Consider the following 27,650-nt stretch of genomic DNA (forward strand, 5'->3'; position numbering starts at 1 on the left):
AGGTCTCCCACATTGCACACAGATTCGTTACCAAACAAACCACCAGAGAACCCTGACCCTGGTGTACACGGATGTAAAAATCCTCAAAAGAATATTAGCAAACCAGATTGAAGATACATTAAAAGAATCATACACGATGATCAAATGGAATTGATTCTGTGCCTGCATGCATGATTTATTATCTGCACATCAATCCCTGTGATACACAATATGAGCAAAACTAAGAATGATATCATGTGATCTTCTCAACGATTGCAGAAAAAGCTTTCAACAAAGTGTAACATCAATTTGGCTACAATCTCTCAATATAGTGGCTATACATGGAACATCCTAAAGGGTATATAAGACAATCCCACAGCTAACATCCAACTCAGTGGTAAAGAGGTGAAAGATTTTCCTAAAAGATCAGGAATAGTACAAGGATGCCCACTCTCATCACTCTTGTTCAACACAGAGGGGGAAGTGTCCTACCCAGCATAACTAGGCAAGAAAGGGAAATAAAAAGCATCCCTATAGGAACAGATGAAGTTACACTGCCACTATTAGATTACGACAGGATTTATATGACACCCTAAAAACTCCACTAAGTAACAAGCTTTAAAACTAATAAATTCAGCAATAGAGCAGGATATGAAACATCAGAGAGAGAACAGAACAGTCCCATATACAAATGCATCAAAAAAAAAAACAAAACCTGAAATAAATTGAATCGAGGAGCAGAAACACCTGTACAGTCATGGGCTCCAAGACAAAGTGTCTGGGTTCAAATCCTACCTTACTCACTGACCTGCAGAGTGACTCAGGGCAAATCACACTGAGGCTCAACATATTCAACTGAAAAATGGACACAAATCCAGTATCTCTTCCCAGGGCTGTGAAACTCCAAGGAAATACTTACTTAGGCCCGGGGGTTGGAGTGTCTCCGGGAGCCTCTCCTTGTATGAAATTCGTCTAGAAATGGGCTCTCCTGATCCTGTGGGTGAGGGTCAAGTGTAGAGCCTGGGAGACAAATGGGACTGGACAAGGACGAGGACAAAAAAAAAAAACAAACAAAAAAACTAGTTCTGTGTCAGGGAGGGAAGCCACCTCCTTTCCAGATCTCATAGCAGGGCCTGCACCGAGGGCCCGGGGGATGCACAATCAGATGTGAACTCCAAACCCCCCACAGCAGGCATGGAGCCTTCCTGGCAAGAACCGTCTCTCTGGTCCAGGCTCCATTGCGATGTGGTGCTGCTCCCTGAGTGCTCCATGTCCCCACCAGGCAAAGAGGAGCTCTTGGGGGTTGGGGGTCTATTAAACCACAGGTGCCTGAGAGTCAGAATGACACAAGGACTAACAACATTGAAATTAGCTATATTAAAAAAAAAAAATGACAGAAGCACAGACGAGGCAGGGGATGAGAAGCAGAAGGATTGACTACCTCTCAAGTCTTTAGCAGAAATATCTCCACACCAGCTCAGCAGAGACCACAGGAGGAAAATATAATGGCAAAGCAGGCTATGGGTATATCTCTACACTGTTGGACCCAGGGACCCACGTCCCAATCCACCAACATCACTTTGTGTATCCAGAGATGAAGAGGAAGAAACACAGAGCTTGCCTGAGGAAGTCTCAGCCAGACTTAATAGTGGGCTTGCTGAGCATGGTCACATGGTCACTATGGACTCAGCCCGTCCTCCGTGCTCACATCCTCTGTCCTCACAGAAACATACATGGTTCACTACAGAGAACCCTCTGAGGGTACTTGTGTACACTAGAAACTGGCAAAGGTGAAATGCGAAGCGAAGACACACACATGGAAACGTGCCTCTGGGGTGCTGTACAAATTACCAAAGAACTGACGTTTTTGATACTTGGCATTTTTAAAACAGCTTCTTAATGTGTAAACGCAGAAAGGACACTTCCAGGAGAAAGGACAAGGGAATCGTCCCATTGGGACAACTTGGTATCCATGTGGGAAGGTACCTCGAAAAACACCACCAAACCAATTAGACACCTACTAACAACCAACAATTGAAGAAAAAACTTCACAAAATTCTGAACCATTTTTCATGAGGGAATATCTTTTCTTAAAATGAGGTGATGTTGATTGACAATAAACTGCCTGTTTCAGGTGTAGAGCAAAGTGATTCAGTGATTCACCTCTCAGGTGCTCCCTTGGACAAAACTCATTCCCTTTGGGAGGCCCCGGGGCCTTGCCCTCTCCTCAGAACAGCTAAGAATCCTGAACAGGCAAAGCAGCATGTGGTGGTGCGCGTGGGGGCTTTTAAACTGAATACGTTATTCTAAGATGGTACAAGAAAGAAGCCCAGAGGTTAAGAGAGGGAAGATCTCCAAACCTACCTTTGAACAGGACGTCTTGCTCCCCTGAAAGTGGGTGCGTGAAACAGCGCTTCGGAAGGGAAGAGATGCGTCATGACTATTCCGTCTGCGGTGTGTAGAGAGGACTGGCAGGCACTCCCAGGACTCTCAGGCTCCCAGAACACTGAGCACACGCACACAGTGACGGGACTCTTAGCCCCGCTCTGGGGGCATCGCACTGTCTCCACCCCTGACACAGGGTGAGCGGCTCAGGCGTGTCCTGGAGGGGATGGTCACATGACCTGGACCTGGCCAATCTGTGTGCTCCATCCTCCCTGGCCACCGTGATTGGCTCAGGACTGGGGCGGTGACCAATCAGGGCCCAGGGCCGGGCCTCACGCTGGCCTCAAGGGAGGAGGAGCGCTGGTTCTGCCGGAAGGGGTGGGGCCGCGTGAGGTCAGGCTACAGCAGTGGGAGGGGCGTGAGGTCAACCTGGGGCGGTTGGTGGCCTTCCCGCGCCCGCCCGTCGGGGCAGAGCCGCCGGCCTGAGACGGAGGGCGCTGCTGAGCCCAGGGGTTGAGAGTCCTGGTTCCTGCTGTGGTCCCGGAGCTCCACCTGAGACCGGAGGGAAGCCGTCTGCCCGTGAGTCCTCTCCTGCTTGTCTGTCAGCTTGTTTGAACCACGCTGGGTTTTCTGTCCAGCTGGCTGAGCGGAGACCTGTGGAAATGCACCTGTGTGGGTTTTGGCCGGCCTCAGGGAAGAAATGCCGGATGACACTGGGAGACTCCAGTTTAACCTGGATTCAGGTCATATCCCTTGAAAGTGAAGTGGAAGTCCCTCAGCCGTGTCCAAGTCTTGGCGACCCCATGGGCTATACAGTCCATGGAATTCTCCAGGCCAGAATACTGGAGTGGGTAGCCTTTCCCTTCTCCAGGGGATCATCCCAGTCTCGGGATTGAACCGAATTCTCCCGCATTGCAGGCAGGTTCTTTCCCAGCTGAGCTACAAGAGAAGTCCAAGAGTACTGGAGTGGGTAGCCTGTCCCTGTGTAGCGGATCAGCATTCCTGACCCAGGAAGCAAACCGGGGTCTCCTGCATGGCAGGAGGATTCTTTACCAGCTGAGCTGTCGGGGAAGCCCAATATCTCTTAAGGCCAGCTACTAATTGTAGAATTACCCTAATTAGTCTTCACGGGATTAAGGTAGCAACCTGCTAAGGTAGCAATGGATGTCCTTTTTCTAGAGGAGAAAACTGGGGCTCAAAGAAGGGGGTAACACAGCTACAGCAAGGAAGTGTGTACCTACACAAAACCCCCAGATCCTGTTGTTAGAACTCAGGGAAGCCATATGGTGTGGCTTGTCCATGTGACAGGGGCTAAGGCAGCCAGCCCACACTGGATACAGTGGGGACCTGACTTGGTAACTGCCTTCTGGCAGCTCTGAGACTCACAAAAGCAATTTGCACTGAAGAGAAGAAGGACACCTCCCTCACCCACCCCACCACACCCTCTGGGTACTCCCACACCCTGCCCCCTTTCTCTTGCTTTGTGAGGGACTAAGAGTCACGCTCAGGTGACCACATTGGCTGTCCACTGTTCACGAGCTTCCAACTGGAGCTGCTACAGGAGAGGCCAAGAGCCTTTGCCCCTGAGTACCTCTCTTTCCTTTGCACCGTGGGGGCCCTCCTCCACACCTGTACACCAGAGGCCTTTTCTGAGACATGCAGGGACCCTCCTTCAGTTTGCATCAGGTTGCATCCATCGCTGTCCTTTCAGTGCCTCCCTTGAAACTCAGCTCATGAGCTCCTTTGTCTGCATCGCGGCCCACCTGGCTGCCATGGAAGGGACAGAGCTGACAATGAATCCAAAGCTCAGATCTGACAGACAGGAATCTGTGTATAAAGGACCTGATTATTCACGCTGTAGAAGCTGTAGGAGGCTCCAGGGATCCGTAACCAGGGCTTGGGCCAAAGTGGCTCCACGGCGGTTTTAATGCCTGGGGAGGGTTCTGTCTATAGTGGGGGTGGGGTGAGTCTCCTGAGGTTCTGAAGGCCCACTGCGTGCAGGTTCATGGTGCACAGAGAAGAGAAGGCAGAGTCCTTGCCTGGCGGTGGTCATGGATGAGCCAGACAGGCAGGCAGGGCACGATAGCACCTGAGCTGCCTTCGTGAGTGAATGGTGTGGGGGCGGAGGAAGAGAACCAGGTCTGCCCCCTTATGTGGTGCCTGGGGCAGGTTGTCACCAGACTAAACACTTACTATGGTGATGGCCATCACTGCTGTCTACCTGGGGTTGACATTGGTGTGTGCCTACATCTGAGCGGTCAGGCCGTCTCGAAACTACACTGGCCATGGGCAATGCCTGTCCTTGGAACTTGACATGTTTCGTCTCTTCCTTACTGAACGTTGATTTCCAAGAGGGTTTTTGGGCCACAAGGATGTTGGTTTTTCTCTAGCTTTGTCTCGTGAGGAATGCTTTTCTGGTCGTTGGTGTGGTTTGCTTTCCCAGCTCTCTTTCTTGGCTTATTTTGTGAAGTTGTTTCTGCCAGAGGAAGAGCTCAGAATTTGCCTTCTGGCTGAGATGTGACACTTCACTTGAACCCAGCAGAGGGAGGAGTGGTGGGTCTGGAAGAAACGGGTTCATAACTTCGTGTATAGGACGCGTGGAGGCTGAGCCTGGCTGACTGGCTGTGACCACAGGTGACCCTCTTGCCCCCCACCTCCCCCAGGAAGCGTAGGCCCAGAGGAACTCAGCTTAAAAATAGCTTGCCCAGCCACCCACAAGAGGGGCCCTGCTTGTCAAATTAGGATCTGACACCTTGATCCAGAAGTCAGTATCACACACGAGTGTCCAGGAGCGGTGTCATGCCAGAGACCCCTGGGGCAGCAGACAGGATGGAAATGGTGGGGAAAGGTCCCGGAGGCAGGCGGCCCAGGCCTGCTTTCTGCAGGAGCGCCTCATCTGTCCACCCCCCACTCTTCTGTCCCTCCAATGGCATTGGGGTCAGCGGCCAGGGTTCCCAGGAAACAGACAAGAGCAGCTTGTGGGCCAACATGTTTCCTTGTAACTGAAACCCATCAGCATTTTTCAAGTCCAACCTCAAAGCCAGAGCATAATTTATGCCCACTGGTCATTGCCAAGAAGGCCACACTGAAAATCCCGTCTGAGTACTGGGGTTGACCGAGGCCCACACTGCCCTGATGTTGAACTTGACTCCGGCTTTGGCAGAATTATGAAGGCCGCAGACACGTGAACCCTACAAGGTCAGTTTGCTTTTGAGCTGCCTTTCAGGGCTCGCCACCGCACCCCAGGGCTGGCGGGCTGTAGTTTCTCCTCATTCCTCCCCGGAGCTGGTGTGGGCCGTGGCGCCATCTGTTTCCCATCTTTGTGGATGTTGTTTTCTGAAAAGCAAGCGAGGAGCTGCCTGCTGGAGGATGGGAGCCGCCTCCACACCAGACTCCAGGAGGCTCGGTCAGGCAGTGAGGGCACCTGAGCTCCCAGGGAGGCTCATACCCCGCCCAGCCCCTCTGAGGCCACATGTGTGTGTCCAGACCCAGCCCGGCCACGACCTGGGGGCTGAGCAGCCTCAGTCTTTCCATCTGTAGAATGGAGAGGCTTTAATCTGCTGGGGGTGGGCAGGGAGGCCATGGACATGGGGCGGGGGGAGGGGCATGTTTCTTGCAGTTTCCAGCTGAGGCCTTGTGGGCGTGAGCTGGTGTCGGAGACAGTTCCCTGACTTGGCTAAGTGTGGTGATGAGGGTGGAGTTGGGGGTAGGGGTCCCTCCTCATAGCCTGGACATTGGGGTGGGGTTTCTCGACTTTGAGGCACCTCAAGTCTAATTTCAACAGCTCCGTATGTAAGGATAATGCAGCCACAGATGTTCTCAGGGACTTGTCAGCCTGGATGCAAACCCCCATCCCCACCTCACCCTGTGTGGGCATCCTGCCCCGGCTTGTGGTACAGGGGTCAGATCCCTTTACCGAGGGAAGGAACTGAGGCTCTGAGAGGTGGGACAAGGAGATCAAGGTCCCTGGGCCCGACAGGGGCAGAGCCAGCACTTGAACCTGGGTGCTGGGCCCTCATGTCCGACTCTTTGACCTGAACCGTGAGAACTGGACTGTAGAGAGGGCTGAGCGCCAAAGAATTGATACTTTTGAACTATGGTGTTGGAGAAGACTCTTGAGAGTCCCTTGAACTGCAAGGACATCAAACCAGTCAATCCTAAAGGAAATCAACCCTGAATATTCACTGGAAGGACTGATGCTGTAGCTGAAGTTCCGATAGTTTGTCCAACTGACGTTAAGAGCTGACTCATCGGAAAAGACCCTGATGCTGGGAAAGATTGAAGGCAGGAGGAAAAGGGGGCGCCTGAGGATGAGATGGTTCGATGGCAACACTGAGTCCATGGACATAAGTTTTGAGTAAGCTCTGGGAGATGGTGAAGGACAGGGAAGCCTGGCGTGTTGCAGTCCATGGGGTCTCAAAGAGCTGGACATGACTTAGTGACTGAACAACAACAAAATGTCTTCAGGCCCCATCTCACTCCTACCCAAAGACTCAGTGTCTATGCCATGAGCCTCTCCTACATTGAGGTGTCAGGGGCCATTGTGTAGTCCCAAAGCTATTCATATCTCTCTTCCAAATCCCACCATCACACATTCATTTCTTTGGCCAGAAAGTTTTCATGTCTCTTGAGTCTTAAGTGCTGAGGCTTTTATACACCCCACCTGTCTTCCTTTGGGCCTCTCTAGGTTTTGTGGAAGCATACTTGTTATAAACTGGAGAAGAAAATGGCAAAGATATGAAGTGAATTCTGGACATGGTTTAAGAGTCTTGTCTTGAAAGTTGCCCAAGGAAATGGCAACCCACTCCAGTGTTCTTGCCTGGAGAATCCCAGGGATGGGGTCACACAGAGTCGGACTCGACTGAAGTGACTTAGCTTTAGCAGCAGCAGCATCTCTACTCAGAGTCAGCAATTTGACCTTCTTGTACTTCTTTTCCTTGTTGGTTTTAGTATCAAGGTTATGCTAGTCTTATGAAACAAGGAGGAGAGTGTTCCTGGTTTACCCCAAGAGTTCCTGTGAGATTGCTGTTTACTTCCCTGGCTTTTTGGAAGAATTGATTGGCAAAACAAGTAGGTTTCATTGTGGGGAGGCTTTTCACTTCAGATTTAATTTTTTTCATGCAAATAAAAATTTCTGATTTTGTATGTCTTCTTGGGTCTATTTAGGTAAAGCATTTCCCACTGCTAGGAATTTAGTGAGGCCAGCAGACTCTACAATTGGTAAGTGAACTGTGTTCATAATCTCTTTCTTGTCTGCAAGATGGGTTGTCTCCCCTTTTAAAAATCCTTGATATTGGTGATTTGTGCCCTGTCTCTTTTTCTTAATCAGTTTCTCTAGGGGTTTATCATTTTTATCAATCCTTTCAAAGAGCCAACTTTTGGCATTGTTTTTTTAAAAAAATTCGTATGTGCTTACTGTTTCCTTATTTTCTGCTCCTTTTTCTTCTATCTGCCTTGTGTGTCGTTTGCTCTGCTTCTTTTCTGGTTTCTTGGGATAGAGGCTTAATTGATTTTTAGCCTTCCTTCTTTTCCAGGATATGTGTTTAAGGCTTTAAGACCCTGTAAACATAGTTCACTGGGTCCCACAAGTTTGAATAAGCCAGACTTTCATTATCTTTTATGGAAAAGTATTTCTAATTTTCGTTGTGTTTTTTAAAATTATTATTCATGAAGTTCTTCAAGAAGTATGTCATTTAACTTCCCAATGTTTGGGAAGGTTTTTCTAGTGACCCTTTTTTGATTCCTAGCTTAATTCCATGAAGAGCCCTGTCTTAGGCTTTTAGGGCTACTGTTACCAATACTGTAGACTAGCTGCTAGACAAGAGAAAGTTGTTTCTTAGAGTACTGGAGGCTGGGCAGTCCCAAGATCACCAGCAGGTGCCACGTCTGGTGAGGCCTGGTTCCTGGTTCCTAGACTGCCTGCTGCTTCTCCCTGTTCTCGCATCACGGGAGCCCATTCCCTCCTGACCTGACCCCTCCCAGAGTCCCTGCCTCCGAGTATCATCTCCACGTGCGGGGTGAAGTTTGAGGGCACATAGACCGTCAGCCCATTGCAATCCCTAAGCATACCCTGCATTATTTCAGTCCTTTGAAATAATTCGAGCTTTCCTAGTGGCCCAATATATATTCCTTTTGTTATATGTTCCTTGGGCCCCTGAAAATCACGCGTATCAGGGGGAATGCAGTGTTCCGTGCGTATCACTTAGATCAGGTTTGTCAATCATATAATTCAGATTTCGGTAGCCACGTTGAGTAAAGCAGAAGTAGGTGAAATCATCCGTAATACGTTTTATTTTAACACACCCAAAGCAGTACCCTTTCCGTGTGTGATCAATCAGCATGATGGAACCCAATGAATCAGTTTCTGTTCTCTTCTTCACGCTGCGTCTTTAAACTCCAGTGCGTGTCTCACGTGTGCAGCACGCCTCAGCGCAGCGCCGGCCGCACTTCAGGTCCTTCATGGCTGCAGGTGCCCACGCACCAGGGAGCCCAGCTCCGTGAGAGATGTGTCTTTAACGTCTGCCATTGCGATTGTGAACCTGGCTGTTACTCCTTTTCTGTTTCTGTCAGTTTTTATGTATTGATATTTTGAGGTTATGTTATTAGGTACATTCAAATTTAGAATCCTCATCTTTTTGGTAGACTGAACTTGTATCAGTATGAGATGCTTCCTTTTATCGCTAGGAATGCTTCTTACTCAGGGCACTGTTTGACAGTGATATTGCCACATCAGTTTTCTGTCCTTGTTTGCCTGCGTATCTTTTCGTATCACCTGTCTGTGGTCTTCCATCTTCACATGTACCTCTGTGAATAGTGTAGAGTTTTGATGTTAATCAGTTTGACACTTTTTATCTTTCCGTGAGAACCTTTGCTCTGTTTACAGTTTGATGTTCCCGTGTGCAGACAGCGTGTTGCTGTTTGTTTTCTGTCTGTCCCGCCTCTTCTGTGTCCTTGTCTCGGGCCTTCTGTTAGAAGGATGAGGTGCTTTTCTAGTTCTTCCTCCTCTGCCAGGTGGTTGGGTGAGTGTGCGCAGATACGGCGCGTGGTTTACATTTAAGTCTAACTTAGTGCTGTTACTGCCTCCCTGACAGGGCTGTTTGCTCCTTGTCACTGTTATCCTTTAAAACTGTAGATATATTTTTGGTGTTGTCATGATTGTAGAGTTAATGTGTACTGTCAGAGTTACCTCATGGTTGGTCTTTACTTGTTTTTTATATTTCAGTCAGAGACTACTTTTCTTTTTCCCAAAGCACGGCCTTAATATCTTTTTAGTTCATGTCTGTGGGTGAAGAGTTGTCTCATTTCCATTTGCCCTAAAAGTCTTTATTTTCTTTCCCCTTGGAAGCATGTTTTTGTTGGGTGTAGAACTCCAGGTTGGTGGTGTTTCTTTGCAGCATTTTACAGGCGCCCGTCAATGATCTCCTGACTTCGTTGTTCTTGAAAAGTCAGCTCTCGGCGTTGCTGTGCCATTAAAAGCCACACCTTTTTTCCTCTGAGCGCTGGAACATTTTCTTCTCGCCTCAGGCACCCGCAGAGCTGCTGAAACCAATGTGTGGTTTTCATTTTTGAGTCAATAGTCTGATTCTTGAGCCAACTCTTGCCCCCGTCCGTGCCAGTCAGTTCAGTCACTCAGCGTCTGACCCGTTGCGACCCCATGGACTGCAGCACGCCAGGCTTCTCTGTCCATCACCAGCTCCCGGAGCCTGCTCAAGCTCATGTCCATCGAGTCAGTGATGCCAGCCAACCGTCTGGTCTTCTGTTGTCCCCTTCTCCTCCCGCCTTCAGTCTTCTCCAGCATCAGGTTCTATTCCAGTGAGTCAGTTTCTCGCATCAGGTGGCCAAAGTATTGGAGCTTCAGCATCAGTCTTTCCAGTGAATATTGAGGACTGATTTGCTTTAGGATGGACTGGTTGGATCTCCTTGCAGTCCACGGGGCTCTCAAGAGTCTTCTCCAACATCACAGTCCAGAAGCATTGATTCTTCGGCATTCAGCTGTCTTCATGGGCCAATTCTCACATCCATACATGACTACTGGAAAAAACACAGCTTTGACTAAATGAACCTTTGTCGGCAAAGTAATGTCTCTGTTTTCTAACATGCTGCCTAGGTTCATCATAGCTTTCCTTCCAAGGAGCAGGTGTCCTTTAATTTCACCATCTGCAGTAAGTTTGGAGCCCAAGAAAATAAAGTCTGTCACTGTTTCCATTGTTTCCCCATTTATTTGCCATGAAGCGATGGAGCCGGATGCCATGATCTTCATTTTTTGAATGCTGAGTTTTATGCCAGCTTTTTCACTCTCCTCTTCCACTTTCATCAAGAGGCTCTTTACTTCCAACCCCTGGAGGCATTTCTTATTCCCCTTTCTGTCTTTTCTCCCTCATAAGGGGACCCATTTATAGCTTTTAACAACATAGTTTCACAACGGGCTCTTTCTGTACTTTTTTCCCTCTTATATATATTTTTTAACTGATCCATCCTTCAGTTCACTGATCCTCTCTTCAGGTACGTCCAGTTTGATGTTAAGCCCAGAGACTGAGTTCGTAAATTCAGTCCCTGTTATTTTAAAGTTGTAGCATCGGTTTTGATTCTCAGAAATTTCTCCTTTGGTCAAGTATATTTTTTGAACTGGTGACGTTTGCATCTGATACCTCTAGCATACCTCTGATATTCTGATAGACATCTGCTACCTCTGGATCTGTTTCAGTTCTTTTTCTCTTGGTCCTGTTTGTTGTTACACCCTTTTTTGCTTTGTTGGTTGCATGTTGGACACTACGTTTGGAAAACCCTAGAGGTCCTGAGTGATGCTGTCTTCCCCAGACTTTCCTCTGACGTAGACCTCTAGTGGGGACAGAGCTCTCTGTTCACTCAGGGCCTGAGTGACTTGAGGCTGGGGGGGGTCCTTGTAAGGTGAGTCTCAGCAGCCTTCACCCACCTTCCCCGCCTCCCCCCACCCGACCCCAGGGAGGAGCCCTCCGGCGTCTCCGTCTGGAAGCCTGGGGGCCCTCCCAGGGCCCCTCCTTCTCGGCAGGTCCTGAATCCCACCGTCCGCCTCCTGAAGACCACGAGGTGATTGATACTCAGCGCTCAGCCAGTTTGGGCAGAGTGTTGGGTACGTTTTCTGTGCCCAACTTTTCTTGGGGAGATTGGGCTCTACCATCCGGACTGACTTGTCAGGGCTGCGCTCATATGTTTGTCTTCCCAGCCCGAGGAACCGTCCAGAGCTGTGTTAGCCAGTCCCCTCTGCTGGACTTTCCCCTGCCTTTTGTTCGCAGAGTCAGCTTTGTTCAGATGCCGTGGGGGAAGGAGCGGACCTCTCAGTCTCCAGCTGCCTCACTGGGCTTCCCTGTTGCTTCAAATCTTGGATTGTGGCTGCCTGAGGACCTCTTTTAAAATGTATTTAGCTTTTCTAGCTCTGGGTAGGCTGACCTACAAGCTGCTTGCGTCTGTAACTGGAAGTGGGGAAGCCCTGGGTGTCTTCTCTCATCTGAGGCCACATGTAAGCATCACAGTAATTATACTGATCATCTTTATTTGATCCCAGGAAAACAAGAGGCAGGGGTCCTTGCTTAGTACCCACGGTTGTGTTTCGGATCAGAATCCCCAGCTTGCCCACGCTCTTTCAGTGCCACTTGAATTTGGGAAGAAGGTGGAGCAAGCGGCCCACGCAGCCTGGGGACGGAGGAGCCGGTGTGCCCGCTTCCCCTGTGCCTGCCAGCCCAGGGCAGGCCTTGCAATGACAGGATGCTGGTGGTGGACGAGAAGCTGAGGAGGGCGGGGCTGCGTGACCTGTGTTCTGTGATGGGGTCACATGTGGGTTTTCTTTTTCAGTTTGAAAAGTGACTGCTTTTACCACCTTTAGTATTTTTTGGACCAAGGCAGATATATAAATAGGTAAATAAAGGCTCTTTCGTCGATTAAAAAAAAAAAGAAAAGTGACTGCTTTTAATCTTCCCTCCAGTTTCACTTTCAGGTTGACAATGAAGATTTTATTCTTCAAGTTGAGCACAGTGATTTTACAGTGTTTTTGAAAGCCGCAGTTGAGGTTTTCAAAAGACGTCTCAGAGAACTCCAGTAGATAAAGCGAAAAAAAGAGAACGTGTTCAGGGTGCACTGAGGGCGGGACCCCAAACTGTACCCTGTCTCCCCAGAGTCTGTCATTGCTGAGATGGGCGGACATACGACCCCAAGCACCCAGGGGACTGAGTCCTCAAGTGACCGCAGAGGTCCGGGCTGAGCCAGGAGCAGTATGGGCTATGCCCTGGCGCGTGGAGAGCCGCGAGGCTGGGAGTGGGGCCAGGAGAGGGGGTGGGAGACTCGGGCGCGGAGGGAGGGCAGGGCAGCCCCTGGCGGGATCTGGGAGGCGCTGGCTGTCACGGCTGGAGGCAGGGCCACCCCTGAACTTCCACCATGCCGCCCCCATGGGGCCGAGTCTTCTGGCGGCCCAGGGTCCAAGTTAAGAGCGCGAGCTCGCAGCAGGTTGAATGAAACCCTGTCCCCACTGTGGGTTCATTGTAAGCGCCCGGAGCGAGGTTGGTCAAGCCCTTGCTGAGCTCGAGTGAGGGAGCCAGTCAGGGAGGACCAAGCTCAGGGTGAGAGTGAGGGGCAGCCAGCATAGTGAGTGCTCCTCAGCTGGGTGGGTTCTGGGCACACCCTTGAGTTCAGGGGTGCCCTTTCAGTAGCCTCACTGCAGGCTTATTTCGGGGGTGGAGGAAGCAGAAGCCCACTTAGAAGACGTGCTCATCCCTAGTGGTGGTGGTTTCTGAAGCAGTTTATACTGTTCGGTTTGACTGTGACCCAGTGACTTTGCAGGGTCACGTTTGAGGGTGGGCCTGAGCTGTGGGCACGGCCTTCCTTCTCCCGCACCCAACACACACCTGCCATCTTTTTGGCAGCCCCTCCCCGCTCTCTGCACCCTTGATGGTGGGCCTGAGCCCAGCCCCCCTGTTACCATGGAGCCCCTTGTGACAGAGTGGGTTCCATGTTCTGGGCTCCTGGGAGATGTGCTGGAGGCAGAGCCTTCGTGCCATTTCTTCTTGAGACAGCGGAGCTGGTGGTCATAGTGTGAGATCGGTGTGTGTGAGAGCAGTGTGTGCGTGAGAGCGGTGTGTGTGAGAGCGGTGTGTGCGTGAGAGCGGTGTGTGCGTGAGAGCGGTGTGTGTGAGAGCAGTGTGTGAGAGTGGTGTGTGTGAGAGCGGTGTGTGTGAGAGAGTGGTGTGTGCGTGAGACCGGTGGTCATAGTGTGCAATCGGTGGTGATACCTCAGGTGCTGAGGTATCTGCCTGGGAAACAGCAGGTGCCCCTGAGTGGGGGGCTGCCCACATCCGCGAGGATGGGTCGCAGAAGGGCCAGCCTTTGGGCGCTTTTCCCATGCTGCAACCCCAAGAAAAAGGCCAAGACAAGAAATAAGTTGGCCTCATCCCAAGTCCTGGAAGCAGAGTGGCCGGAGGTGAGAGCAGCCGGGGGCTGGGCCCGTCGGGTTGGCCCTCACCTGGTGAAGCGTTGGGGTTCTGTTTCACTGTGTTCGCATGGTTGTGGGCCCTGCCGGCCAGGGCGTTCTGGCCTCCTGGGCAGGATCGACCCCAGCAGGTTGACCTTGTAAGAGGCTGTGCATGTGGTGCATGGACGATGGGCGGGGGCCCCACAGGAAGGGAAACAGTGGCTGGAGGAGTCACTGGGGCACGTGGACTGAGCCATAGAGTCAGTCCTTGGAGCAGAAAGGCTAAGCCCGTTAAGGTCTCTCTTCTTCCAAACAAGGCATCCCCTGGCTGGAGGAGTCTCTGGGGCATGTGGATCGAGCTAGAGAGTCAGTCCTTGAAGCAGAAAGGCTAAGCCCCTTAACGTCTCCCATCTTACAAAGCACAGACCAGTTCGTCCAGTGTTCTCGTGACGGGTACCTAGTGCTCATGTATATAACATACACCCTCATAGCTTCACATGTCTACTGCATGCCTCTTAAAAAGTGTTGGGCAGTGCTCTAGGTGCCGAATACTTAGTATGTAGTAGGGGATACGTGGCCCAGGATTTTTGTATTTGTGCAAAGAACAATCGAAGAATGAAAGAGTCCGTGTGGTTCGGTTTGAGCAAGTTCACCACATGGACGGCCCCGCGTACATACATATTGTGATAAAATACATATAACATGAATTTACCATTTTAAGCAGTTCATTGAATGACTGGGTGACTTCAGTGGAGTCAGGCTAACAGATGGCCTTGGGGTGCCATCAGCCTCTTTCGCAGAGGAACACTCCAAAGCCTGGTGGCCTTGTAGACCTTACCTTTCTTCTTCACTCTCCCCAGGGGCTCTAGGTCACTTGTCTGTGTGTCGTTGAAGAATCTCTTTATCCACTTTGTTGTTAGGTGTATGTTTAAGAAAGTTTCTCAGACTTCCCTGGGTCTTGAGAAGGCTGGCTTGGATTCCGGGTTCTCCCCTGCCGCGTGCCTGCCAGGTCGAGGTGGAGGCTGCAGGCCAGTCTGAGTTGTAGGGGTCTGTGTGGCCTTGGGGTCAGCGGACCCCCTCTTCTCCGGAGGGGCAGGGAGATCCTTTGAGTGGAGCCTGGAGAGAATGGACAGTGTCAGTCTTCAGAGTCTCGCTCTCTTTAACATTTGTGTTTGCGTTTAGTTACTTCCTCATTTACCTGTTTTCTAGGAGTTGGCCACATCTCAACAACTAAAGGCATGCAGGGAGCAGCTTCTTACAAGAGAAGCGGAAATCGCGGAGCTGAAAGCCGAAAGGAACAACACCAGGGTCAGTAGGCGGAGTCTCACGTGTTGACCTGTGCCCCGCGGGGGTCACCGCTGGGCTCCGTGTTGGTGTCTTTAAAGTCTGTCTGGTTTTCAAGTCATTTTTCACATCTTCCCACTGAGCAGACCGAGGTGGATCAGTTTGGGGTTCTCATACCTTGCTTCAAATTTATGATGAGAGCTAATGTAATTTTAGTACACTTGAGGGGAGAGTTCTCTTAGCTTCCATTTTTGTCCATGCTGCAGTTTGTGTGGGATCTTAGTTCCCCGACCAGGGATTAAAACCCATGAGCCCTGCAGAAGTGTGGAGTGTTAACTCCTGGGACACTGGGGAAGTCCACTCTAAATTCAGACTGAACTGGCGGGATTCCGACGTGCCTTAGCATGGTTTTGGTCTTAGCATGAGGCTGAGAGGCGTTCTCAGCCCTGAATTCAAGTGTGAGGTTGAAGGTGCTCCTTTGGCCCCGCCTTGCAGCTGCTGCTGGAACACCTGGAGATCCTGGTTTCCCGGTATGTGCCGTCCCTCCGGATGACGGCGGGCCCGCAGCAGGCGCAGTCCCCAGCCAGCATGACCAGCGAGGTGGAGCTGCTCAGGGCGCTGAGATTGCTCTTTGAGCACCACAAGGCCCTGGACGAGAAGGTACCAGCCACGCGGCCGTCCTGGATTTGTACATTTGCTGCCTGGTTAGGTGGACGATGCGTGTATTTATGGAACTAGTTGACTTTTGAGCTTCTTGAATTCTTGTAAATACAGGCTTTTCTGTAAGAACTCAGAGTTTTATATGGTTAAAAAGCGTTGCCTGAGTACATGCTCAGACATGTCCGAGTCTTTGCGACCCTGTGGACCGTAGCCCACCACGCTCCTCTCTTCATGGGGCTTCCCAGGCAAGAATACTGGAGTGGGTGGCCATCTTCTACTCCAGGGGATCTTTCCGACCCAGGGATCGAACCTGCCCTCTCACATTGGCAGGCAGATTCTTTACCACTGAGACACCTGGGAAGTGCCCAGTTAAAAAGTATTAGTTGGCATAAATGTCTCAAGGTTTTTTTTATTCTGTATACCAATTTGCAATTAAAAACTGGGTAATACAGTTCTTTTAGGATAACAGTTTTTTCCTCTGAAACTGAGAATTTAAAGCTGTTAGTAAGCAGATTTTCTTCACCTTAAGGTCAATGAGAGACATTAAAGGTATTCTGTTACAGTAGCCATGGAATCAGGTGAGGGTAGAATAAGAAGCGCACTAACGTATGTACACACATCAACACACAGTGATTCGGCCCCTTTTATTTCAGTGGAGAGAGCAACTACGACACGCTCTCGAAAGGTGTAGTTCCTTAGAAGAGGAATTAAGGACCGCAGACAAACAGGTGAGTTTGGACAGTCATCGTGTAATTCAGTTAAGGGTTCGTCATTTGTGTACTTTCATTCTCAAAAAGTATGAAGGCTGTAGTGGTGGACATCATGTGTTATTTATCTTTGAAATGGGGCGCAAGGGCCTGAGGAATAACCCCAGGGAGGGTGGGGCCTGGAGCCAGGGAGAGACATGTTGGAGGGCGGCGGGGTGGGCAAGGAGGACAGGGGGCTTGGTGACATGGGTTCCTGCAGCCCCCGGGAGCTGCCCGGCAGGGCGGGGCACAGCGCCTGCTTGCAGAGAGCTGGAGACCAGGCGGGAGGGGGACAGCAGAGGCCGCTCCCAGGGAGCCTTCAGAGACCCCGAGTGGGCGCTACAGGGAGCCCTGGAGGAGGAGTCTGCTGGTTCCCGTTGTGCCATCTGAAGGTCAGAGAAGAGAGGATGTGCTGACCGGGCGGATGGGGGTGAACCCATAGGCAGCTTCTTTGCTGGAGCGGAACTGGGATGATGGCAGGTGGTCCTGCAGCCAGCGAAGGGGGTGGCCCAGCCCTTGGGAGGGGTCGTGAGGAACACAGGGGGTGTGGGCTGAGACCACGCGGCCAGGGAGCCGGCAGCCAGCACCTAGAGGCTGCCCCTCGGATGCTTTGAAGTCATGTCTGGGAAACAAGGCAGGACCTGGGTTGAGAGTCGGACAGGGGGGAGACTTGCAGAGAGAAGGGTGTGAGGTGTGAGATCGGGAGGGCGGCACGGGCCCCAGCAGGCACTCTCCCGTGCGTCTCTCATGGCAGAGCCGCCCTTGTGGTGCGAGGGGCTGTCCCTCAGAACAGCCCGAGTGCCTGTGCCCCGAGAGGACAGCCGCGGGGTGCTGGCCCTCCAGTCCCCTAGCTGCCCAGCTCGCTCCTGTCTGTGCGTGTTCAGACCAGCCTGGAGCACGGAGGGCTGGGAACCTGTGAGGACGGCACTCCTCGGGGAGCTAGTACAAGTGATGACCGCTGACGTGGACCCAGCGGCTGCGGAGCTGAAGGATTTTTTCCTTCTTATTTTCCTTCAGCCTGCCCGATGGAGGCATGGATGTATGTTTTTAATTTTGGGTTTTTGTCTCTGACTCGGTCAGCCCACCCTTGTGAATAACCTCATAGGATTGCCTTCCGTCCACGCTGAGACCTGACTGTCACCAGGCCACCTAGGAACTCGATTCTCCTGCTGCCCGTTTCTTCAGTACTGCTCGCTTAAGAGATGGCCGTGTCTCATAAGCATGGCCGTTTATACAAAGTTGGGGCTTCCATACAAATTGTGCTCGGTTCCTGACAGACGAGAGCTGTCCTGAATGTCGCGGACGAGCCGTGGTCTTCTCGTGCCCAGGTGCAGAGCCAGAGGGAGCAGGACTGGGAGTCCGCGCAGCAGGCCCGCGTGGTGGCCACCGTGGCCCAGGCGTTCGAGAGTGACGAGGCTGTGTCTGACGGCGAGGGCGACGGGGTCACCCTCCTCAGCTCGGCCGGTCAGCTGCCGCCCAGTGGGCAGGCCGATGGCGACACTCTTCCTGTGATGCTTCAGGAGCAGCTGGACGCCATCAGTGAAGAGATCCGGTGGGTGCACCCGAACTCAGCTCCCCAGAACCTGGGCTTCTCTGAGGAGCTCTCTTCTCCTACGAGAATTCTGAGTGTTCCACAGTGAGAGAATTGACTTCAGGCCTGCTTCAAGGATTTTCAGTTCTGAGATCGCCCTTGATGAGAGAGCTCAGTGAGGCAGGGCGTTCTGTCCACAGCTGGTGTCAGCACTCTGTGGGGCGGTGTTCTGGCGTTTTCCCTTCAGCTCTGAGCCCCAAGGTGGGTGAGGTGCCGAGGCGGTGTCCTCTGCGGCCCGTGTGCCCCCCAGCCCTGTGGGTTCACCCACCTGTGTCCATCGGAGACTCCCGTGTTCCTGTGCAAAGCCACCTGGAACAGAAAAGCAGGGGTTTGGGGGTTGGCAAATTCCCACTCAGATCTGCATTGTCCTTTTTAACTGAATACAGTGTGAAGATTGGCTTGTTGTAAGACAGTGGTCCAAAGACATGGGTTTGAGTTTTTCTCATCTCATCAGTATATTTAAGATGTTTTCTTTAGACACCGTCTTGGCAGTTGTAACAGTTTACAGATCGGGATAGAACGCAAAGGCCCGCCTCGTGGTGAGCAGCGGGCCTTGGGTCTGGGTGCAGCCGGGTGTCCGGGGGCCCCGAGGCCTGCCTGGGCCACACGCGCACAGCTACGCCCCTGTCCCGGGCCCGTGTCCAGAGCGGCCGCAGGCCGGTGACCGTGCGCAGGACCAGGCAGAGCTGCTGCTCAGATAGTTCTCGTCACGTCAGCCCAGGCCGAGGTGCCCGTCCGTGCCTGTGTGCCGAGCACGCGGGGCTCGGGGGGAAGGCAGGGGTGAACGGCACAGCCAGCCATCGCAGGTGGTGGCGCCTGCACTTTTGACGCCGAGACAGACTGCTTCCTTGGCCTTGTGTCAGCTCAGACCAGCTCAGAAAGACGGGCTTTCCCCTTCCCCGCCGGAAATATGGAACGGTTCCATATGAATATGTTTATTTTTACAGCAAGTTGTCAGGTAAAGTCAATTTTCCTTAGGCAGTAAGTTGACTTGTTTTATAAATGGTAAATTCTGTCCCTCAGCTTGCTCTCACAAGTGAAAAACTTTCAGAACTTATAGGTAGAATGAAGCTGAAGAGGTTATGACCTGCCAGAATCCTGTATTTTATTTTGGAAATCATTTTATAGGCATCATCGAGTATTTAAACTGCTATATAAAATCATCCACTACACATTAGGGGAGAAGAGCAGGAAGCGTGAATTCTAGGTGAATGCGTCACATTGACATGAAGCCAGAAACTCGCACAAAGCTGGTGGAGAACTTCATCAAGTGATGCGTTGTTACACATACAACCATTAAAAAAGAAAAATCCCCTCAGCACTTCATCTGGTCTGGGGACTTTTGTTTAGAAACTCCGGCTTGTTCGTGAATCGCTGTGTTGGTTATAGAGAGTTCCCGTTTCCCAGTGGAAAAGACTTGAGACCCTGACGTGCCTCTCTGCCTTGAGAGCAGGGAAGATGAAGGTGGTCAACTTCAGGTGTCTCCTCACAGGGAGAGAGTCGCCACCCAGGCCCCGTCAGAATGTTAGCGTAAATAAGTCAAATCAAACGTGAATGACCAGGGGCCAGTTTGTAAGACTCAGTGCTAAGTTATTCCAAGTTTGAGAATATTCAAGAGAGTTAAAGTCGAACCTTTTAGCCGAGATGTGAAATGAGCAGATGTTCCCGGAATTTGCTCATCGTGACACAGAATGCCAGCCCAAATTTGTTGTCCAGACACGGTCCTGTGCTGACGAGGGCAGCTGACGAGTTTTGCTCTCTTTTAGGTGGATCCAGGAGGAGAAGGAGAGCTCGGAGCAGCGGGCCGAGGAGACTGACAGCAGGGCGGGCAGGTCGCGCTTAGGCAGCCTTCGGCGTTTTAAGTCCCTGAGCTCCCTCAACCTGTGTCCTGCCTCCTCACTTGCCGGCTCCTGCCCGCCCAGCAGGGAGCGCTCCCCACCCCGAGGGAGGCAGCACAGCCCGGAGCTCCAGGGAGATCGGCTGGACGTCCTGACTCCGGTATGTGTCTGCCTCCTCCCTGCCGCATGCCTCCCCGAGCACACCGTTTTTCTTTCTTTGTTTTTTCTCGTTCTCCCCAGAAGAAAATCAGGTACAATTGCTATGCTCAGAGGTCTAAGACTTTTAAAACTGCCTGGTCTTTAATCATTCCCTAATGGCACAGGGACCAATCCGTCTTGATATTTGGACCACCGGCTTAGCACGCCGTCATGAACTCAGCCAGAGACTGCCTCTGGAGCGGTGGGCCTGGCCCTTGCTGGGCACGGCAGCGGCAGGTCAGTTTCTGTGGTCAGGGAGCAGACAGCCTCGTGAAAGTAACCATAGGCTGCCCTCATGGCGAGTGAAAGCCGCGCAGCACATGTTCCATTGGGGACGAATGGCTGCAGGGTGCAGGGCATGCGGTGGCAAGAAAACCTACTCTGAACTGGTCCGCTTGCTGACGGGCCTGGCTGCTCCCTCAGGCCAGCTGTGCGCATGAAACCAGTTAAAGGCCCGGTGCCCCAGAGCCCCAGGGAAGAAGTCGGGCTGCCTCACTCTTCCGCGTCTCAACACGGGATGACGCCCTCGGTCTTCTGGTGACAGAGTGTGCGGCTCTAAAGCACATGGGCCGGCTTGCTTTCGTGTATAGCCTCGGTTTCTGAGTGCACTGCTGTTTACCCCGTGAATCACGTGTACAACACTCTGCCTTGAAACTGCACTTGTATTATCCCTTTTTTCTGTTACCACCCATTTCCTGTGAGCTGCGTTGTTAGCATAGAATTAAATTAACTGTGGGTCATTTTAGATGCATGTGAAGTGGTAACTGGTCCATTTTGTGGTCTGTTGACACACTGCTTTTATAATTGTATCATTGTCTAAGTAGTTGATATTTAAAATTCTTGGACGATTTCTCTGTGGTTTCATGCTTGATTTCTTTCCGAGTATTTGTAAAAGAACAGTTCTGAATATTTTCTCCTTGTGCAGTTTTCTGATGGCGTGTCTGCTTTCATCATTGGTTTTGATTTCCTGACTCATCCTGTTGCCTGTTTAGCCATCATCAATCCAGACTCCAGCCTCCCATCCCCCCCACCGGAGGCTGTAGTTCACACATCCATCTCCCCTCCGCCATCCTCCCCCTTGCTCTGGTCATATCAATGCTGTGTCCCGTTAGTCTGGTTTGTGCTTTGTCTTCGTGTCCCATTAAATGGTGTTTTTCCTGCATAGCAGTAAGTTAAAGTTAGTGTATCGCTATAGAGTTAGAAGCATTGTGTAGGTGGATCATGCACTACATAACCTGTGTAATCATAAATGAGATTATGCTTCCATGAAGAAATGCTCCTCTAAACGTAGAATTAATGGTCTTTTGACCCAATATCCTTTCGGTGTTGATGCTTGGAGTTTAGACGGTAAATCTCATCAGTTTTTGCATGGTTAATGTCTCTCCTAGACTCTTGTACAAAGTATCTTTTATGGTTCATAAGATGTGAAGACTCCACTTGCTATTATGCTAGCTTTCCTTACAGATTTTCATGGGATGCCTGCTTTAATGGATTTATTCTGAGAAGTTTTATATCAAGTTCTAGGTAAGGATTTTACATTAATGTCCAATAGGTGGTTAGATTTGTTCAGGTTTAAAATAGGTATTATGGTAACTTCCTAATCAGTGAAATTACTACTTTAAAGTATAACGTGTTTTCTATTAAGGGAAACTAACTTATAGCAAATTTTGGCTGAGAACAGACAACTCTTAAGGCCCTTTGCTGACCAGAATGCTCTGCTTTAATAAATCATGATATTGTAATAGAATGGTATCTCCTGAGTAATAACTTATAGTGTTTCTCTAGTAAACCTTGAATAGCTCATTTCGCTTCTGTGGTTAAAAATATGCTCTGTTTCCAGCTCCATGTTCTCTAAGTCTTCATCTCACTTCTATGTTTGCTGTCATGTTTGCTTTACTGTATTTGCCTGTGACGCTTCTTGCATTTTTAGCATCAGAGTTGCAATCAATCTGGTTTCTGTTCATTTCTTTGCATGCATCTTTCAGCCTAGTGAGTTAAGGAAGCATGGTTAACTATTTAATAATATAGCATGCGTTTGTTTCTCTGTGAAGTATTAAAGAGTCCTTATCGTGTTACATGAATGAACATTATGTGGTTATGTACTGGTGAATAATTGACATTTTAATGGAAGTTTTGAAACTCATCCACCAGTTGAAATATGCTGATGGTTCTCTTGGTAATAGGTCATTCGGGGACTCTTGTAACAGTTTGCCTTTCTCCCACTTGTTTACCTTCTAATCAACTCATGCTTATTTATAATAGACATAGGATTATTTTTAAAATTTTCTTCAGTTATTTTTTGGCCGTGCTGCACAGCTTATGGGATCTTAGTTCCCCAACCAGGGACCAGGCCGGTGTCCCGGCAGTGAGAGTGCCAAGTCCTAACGTCTGGACCACGGTGGAATTTCCGCTCAGCGTGTTATTCAAAGAAACGGCTGAATCCGAGCCGAAGGTGGTAGCTTTGGGGGAATCCAGTCTAATGACGGGGGTAGCAGTGTGCAGGAGCCTCTGTGTGCCAGGCAGCGTGGCGAGTGCTTTCCGAGCCTGTCATGTCATCTGGCAGACACCCAGGTGAGGGCCAGGCTGCTGTCATCCCCAGTCAGCAGACGTGGACACTGAGGCTGAGAGAGGCCGGGCCCCGTGCCCAGGCTCGCACACCCAGCAGTGTGGTGCGGACTGGTCTGATGAGAGCCTGGACACTTAACCCTGCTGCCATCCAGCCCCCTTTCCTCCAGAGGCCCTCGTGTCCCTCACAGCATCCCTGAAGGAGGGAGCATCAGGAGGGAGCTCGCTGCCTCTCCCCTCGGGTCCCTTGGATGAGCCCCTGTTGTTGAGTCCAGTGCCCCGAGGGCTGGCCGTCCTTGTCCCTCTCCCGCTCCCAGCCCGCTGACCGACCACTCCTGGGACCTTCCCGCAGGACTCGGGCAGCCGCGCTCCAGTTCACGCAGCTCAGTGCCCGGGAGCCCTTCTGCTGGGCCCCGCGGAGCAGCACTGTGCCCTGGGGCTGGTGACCTGGGTGTGCCGCTCACCGGCACTGTGGCCTGCTGTGTCCTCCTGTTACGTGAGGACACCGTCCTGCCCATCCTAGTCACGTGGGCACCAGGGGGGCGGGCTTCCCTCCTGGGGGCAGGCGGCCAGGCTGGGGACCCAGAGGCCTTCCTCAGGAGGAGGCCCGGGGAAGGGGCTGGCCGCGGTCTCTGAGTTTGAGGCAGGTGTTTGTCTCCCCTGAGTCCACGGTCAACCCAGGCGTGTCACTTCCCACTCTGTTTCTGTTGTTTTCTGATTTTTATAAAGGCTTATTGTAACTTGAATTTGAGACTGATCCCTGTTCAGTTCCGTGGGGATAATTTCTAGCCTCTGTAGCCTTCTGTTGCCTGAGGGTTCTTGTTGGAGATGAGGGGAGGGTGCATAGTTTACCCAGCTGCTGTTGAACGGGCTCAGCTGTATTTTGCACTGAGTCACTTTGTTGTCACCAAGCTCCTGTGGGGCTGCAGTGGATCAGTATTCTTTAGAGAATCCCACTACAAAGGCACAGGTTAGTTGGTTAAAACAAGACACTCATTGTTTACAAAAATACTTGCCGTGCCTGTTTCCTGAAACTTCCCCTGGCTTAACCACACACCCAAATGTACTAGTGAGACCTGGCTGGACCCTGAAGGGGTTAATCTGTTCCCCACACTGTTACCACCACTGTCTTTCCTGTCCTCACACCCAGGACCAGCGGAAAAGCTGGGACTCCAGGAGAAACATCTCTTTTTTTTTTTTAATTGGCTTATGTTTTAATTGAAGGATAATTGCTTTACAGAATTGTGTTCTTTTCTGTCAAACCTCAGCGTGACTCAGCCGTGGGTATGATCCTCCCTTTTGATCCTCCCTCCCATCTCCCTCCCCATCCCACCCCTCTAGTCTCATACAAGGTCATCTCTGAGTGAAGACCTAGGGGTGCTCTATGTAAACCACAGTGAGCAAAGTACACTGGAACTGCGAGTGAGCACTTCAGTGTTAGCCCCCAGTCTGTCCGTTACTGAGGAATACGAGCCAGACACGTGGTGTTCGCATGCCGGGTGAGGTACCTTTTCTGTCTTTCCCCTGTTGTCCTGGGCTCCAGTAGGCTGCATCCTCACTACCAATGATCTTGGGTGGTGGCACAAGCTGTGTGCTTTGCTCCTTCAAACAGAAGGGTCTGGACGCCTTTGCTGAGAGGCTTCTTCCTCTTGCTGGTGGTGCTTCTGAGCAGCATCTGGCGATGAGCAGAGTGCTTTCATCAGGGCGGTTCATGCCATGCAGGGTTCACGGTGCTGGCGTCGCTCTGCTGTCCTGCCCGGCGGGGCCATCTGGTCGCTGGATTCCAGGGAGGGCGGAGCCCGGCTTCAGGGAGGCTCCCGTCCAGGGTGTCTGCACTCAGTCGGGTGCTCTCGCTGCCCCACGCCCCGCTTCTCTTGAACAAGACAGTCCTGTACGATGGCACTAAGCTGGAACAAGGGTTGTTTTTTGTTTGCTTGTTTTTTGTTTTTTTTGTACTTGGAGGAAAGCATAGCAAATAGATTTACAAATAAGTTTCCGGTTATAATGTAAAGCCTGTGAGGTTGCCTTTTCTGACACAGTCTATTGTTAGCCAGTTTTACACTGCCATTTTACACCTGTCTCACTCAGCTGCCAGCTTTAATGGAAGAGGAAGAAGACGACGAGACCAGCATCAAAGGTGGAACCTCGAGCCCTGCCTCGCCACGGTCCCTTCGGCTGGACCGGCTGCACACGGGGGCGCTGCGCGCGGCCGGCCCCGAGGACGTCAGGGACGCCCGCAAGTAAGGGGCCTGCGCGCCTCGTCGTCAGTTTCAGGAGCCCTGCGCCTCTTCTCTTGAAAGAGTTAGAAGGATGTCTTTAAAGGAATCCCACTGGGTTCGGTGTCTGTGTTTAGTGGTGAACTTCAGGTGCTGGGTGAGAAGAGCTCAGTGGCCTTGCTGATTTTAGAAAACGTCCATCTCTACGATTGACCCCGCTGTGGGAGCTTTCTTCCTGCTCTTGCTAGAGGTCTGCCCCGCCCGGGGCGCGTTCCTGAGGGTGACGGCCCCGTGCCTCTCGGGTTCCCTCTTGAGGGTCCCTCCCTTTTCCTCAAGGGTCTCCTCTCAGGAGACTCCATCCCCTGCAGTGACTGACACTGTCCTCATTCAGACCACCGCCTGCTAAGCTCCCGTCCTCAGCCAGGCAGCACTCGACGGAGGGCACGTGTGGTCTCCTGACCAGCAGCTGTGCTGCCACGGCCGGGGACGGTCACCCTGCGGAGGTGGGGGGAGCTGCCCAGAGCAGGGGAGCTCGCCTTCTCTGGGAGCCTCGTCACCTGCCAAGCGGAGACCCTGAGGGAGGGTCGGAGTGCCCTCTGCACCAGCTGGCCTGGAGTCAAGCCCTCCCTGGGGGGAACTCCTGTCAGAGACTCTCAGCTTCCCGGGGCAGATGTCTGTGGCCGGGAGCCTGCACTGCTTGTGTGGAGTGTGGTTGGTGAAGGAGCCTCCACTGTGTGCTCGAGGTTGAGGTGCGGGTGTTGCTGGGTGGCCGGTTCTAACAATAGATCTTGAGGAGGGTTGTGTGTCTGCATGAGGGCGCCGGTTAAAGGTCCTTCTCTCTCCCCGAAGCTCGACCGGCTCTCAGGACGGCCCCGGGGGCAACCCCAGCAGCAGCACCATCAGCCAGGACTCGCTGCACAAAGCCGCGAAGAAGAAGGGCATCAGGTCCTGCATCGGCCGCTTGTTTGGCAAGAAGTAAAAGGGCCGGCCTGGACTCCCGGCAGGGAGGCCTTAGGACCAGGTGGGTGCTTCCCCGTTGAGAGGGAGGAGGGCCTGCAGGCATGTCCCTTCTGTGTCTCCCCCGCTGCCCCACGAGGCTCCTGTCACTCACGCTCGGGGTCCTCCTGGGAGCAGGAGCGGAGGAGGCATCCGTCTTCTCGGTGGGTCCAAGATGATCTGATGAGTTAATGAGTGGATGGGTGGATGAATTATGTGTAGAGGGATGGATGGATGGATTAGTGAGTGGATGGATGGATGGATGGATTAGTGAGTGGATGCATGGATGAACAGATATCTGGCTTGATGGGTGGACGGAATTCATGAGTGGGTGGAATATGGACTAGTGAGTGTGTGTGGATGGTTGAAGAGATGGCTGGCTCGATGGGTGGATGAACGAAGCATGGAATGAATAAAGCAGATGTTTATACTCCAACGCTAGAAACATATTCTATGAAGTTGATTGAGTAGGAGCTGGGCAATGATTCTTTCCTCCAGAACACTGACAAGTGTTTGGAAATGGCCTAAGTGCTCATCAGTGAGGGGTGAGGTCCAATCTCTGGACATCGCACAAGGAACGGCCCTCCTCCTCCTTCCTGCCACCTTCCTCATCCCCAGGAGCTCCTCAGGGGCTCTGCCCATGGCCCACGCCCCACCACACAGTCACGCAGGTCCTCCTGGGGTCTCCTCACCACACAGTGTTACCATTAGGCCCCCATCTCTCTCGGCTTCATCTCCTTGAGGACAGGGTATGTTCCTGCCTCTTCAGCCAGATATTTGTAGAGTGTCTTGTTTGTGCTGGGTGTGGGATATACACCCAGGGGTAAGTGAAACAAGATGTGGTCTGGACCACAGTTAAGACACAAGAGAGAAAAAGGAGCAGATTATTCAATGCTATCCCTAGTCTTAGTAAAGACAACGCTGAGATGGAAGGTGCATTGATTATATGCCAGATGCTGGGCGTCCCCCTTCCCAAGCAGGGGCTGCCACCTCCCAATTTACAGAGGAGGACACAGTGATGGTCACGCGGTCAGGGAGTGGTGAGGGCAGGTGCACACCCAGGCAGTGGGACCGTGCACTTTGCCGAGCCCCAGCCCCCGCTCTGGTGGATGCAACGGGAATGAGATGGTTCTATGGCGTCCCTGACTCAATGGCCTTGAGCTTGAGCAAACTCCAGGAGATAGTGAAGGACAGCAAAGCCCGGAGTGCTGCAGTCCACGGAGTGCCAAAGAGTCGGACACAACTGAGCGACTGAACTAAAGCCTGAGTGTGTGCTAAACTGCTTCGGTCGTGTCTGACTCTTTGCGACCCCAGGGAGTGTAGCCCACTAGCTCCTCTGTCCATGGGATTCTCCAGGCAAGAATGCTGGAGTGGGCTGCCATGCCCTCCTCCAGGGCATCTTCTTGACCCAGGGATCCAACCCACATCTCGTTATCTCTCACATTGGCAGGCAGGACCTTTACAGCTCGCGCCACCTGGAAAGGCCCCGTGAACGCTGATGCAGAAAAGAAGGGCTGCTCCTAAGTTAAACTGGAAGAGCAGCAAGCACAGGTTGTAACGAGGAAACCACACGATGAGCGACAACAGTGCGGACAGAAACAAGCAGGGACGCCTTCACCCACATAAAGAAAACAAGTGTGCCGTTCGGAAGAGGAGCCCGTCAGCCCTTGGAGGGACAGTTGGAACCAGAATGAAAACCGAGGCCGTGGTCAGCAGTGCCCACGCACACGGCCTGAGTGGCGTGGTGTCACTCAC

At 51.8% G+C, this 27,650-nt stretch overlaps 2 long non-coding RNA genes and 1 pseudogene across 3 annotated transcripts in view; 2 read left to right on the top strand and 1 right to left on the bottom strand.

Annotated features, from left to right (window-relative positions):
• Nucleotides 1–2,544, bottom strand: part of LOC133050803 (uncharacterized) — a 54,334-nt gene extending 51,790 nt beyond the window's left edge. For both annotated transcript variants that reach the window (XR_009691700.1, XR_009691699.1), the window contains exon 1: nt 2,344–2,544. This is a non-coding gene — a long non-coding RNA (uncharacterized LOC133050803). The remainder of the gene's footprint in view (nt 1–2,343) is intronic.
• Nucleotides 2,545–2,805: 261 nt separating this feature from the next.
• LOC133051246 (uncharacterized) lies at nt 2,806–9,906 on the top strand. The gene is made up of 4 exons (XR_009691808.1): nt 2,806–2,943; nt 7,315–7,434; nt 7,531–7,584; nt 9,889–9,906. It is a non-coding gene; the product is annotated as an uncharacterized LOC133051246 (long non-coding RNA).
• A 3,787-nt stretch (nt 9,907–13,693) lies between these two features.
• The window catches only part of LOC133050745 (liprin-alpha-3-like), a 34,160-nt pseudogene continuing 20,203 nt past the window's right edge, over nt 13,694–27,650 (top strand).

This window comes from Dama dama, chromosome 33 (assembly GCF_033118175.1).
Source record: "Dama dama isolate Ldn47 chromosome 33, ASM3311817v1, whole genome shotgun sequence".
In the NCBI taxonomy this organism is placed as follows: Eukaryota; Metazoa; Chordata; class Mammalia; order Artiodactyla; family Cervidae; genus Dama; species Dama dama.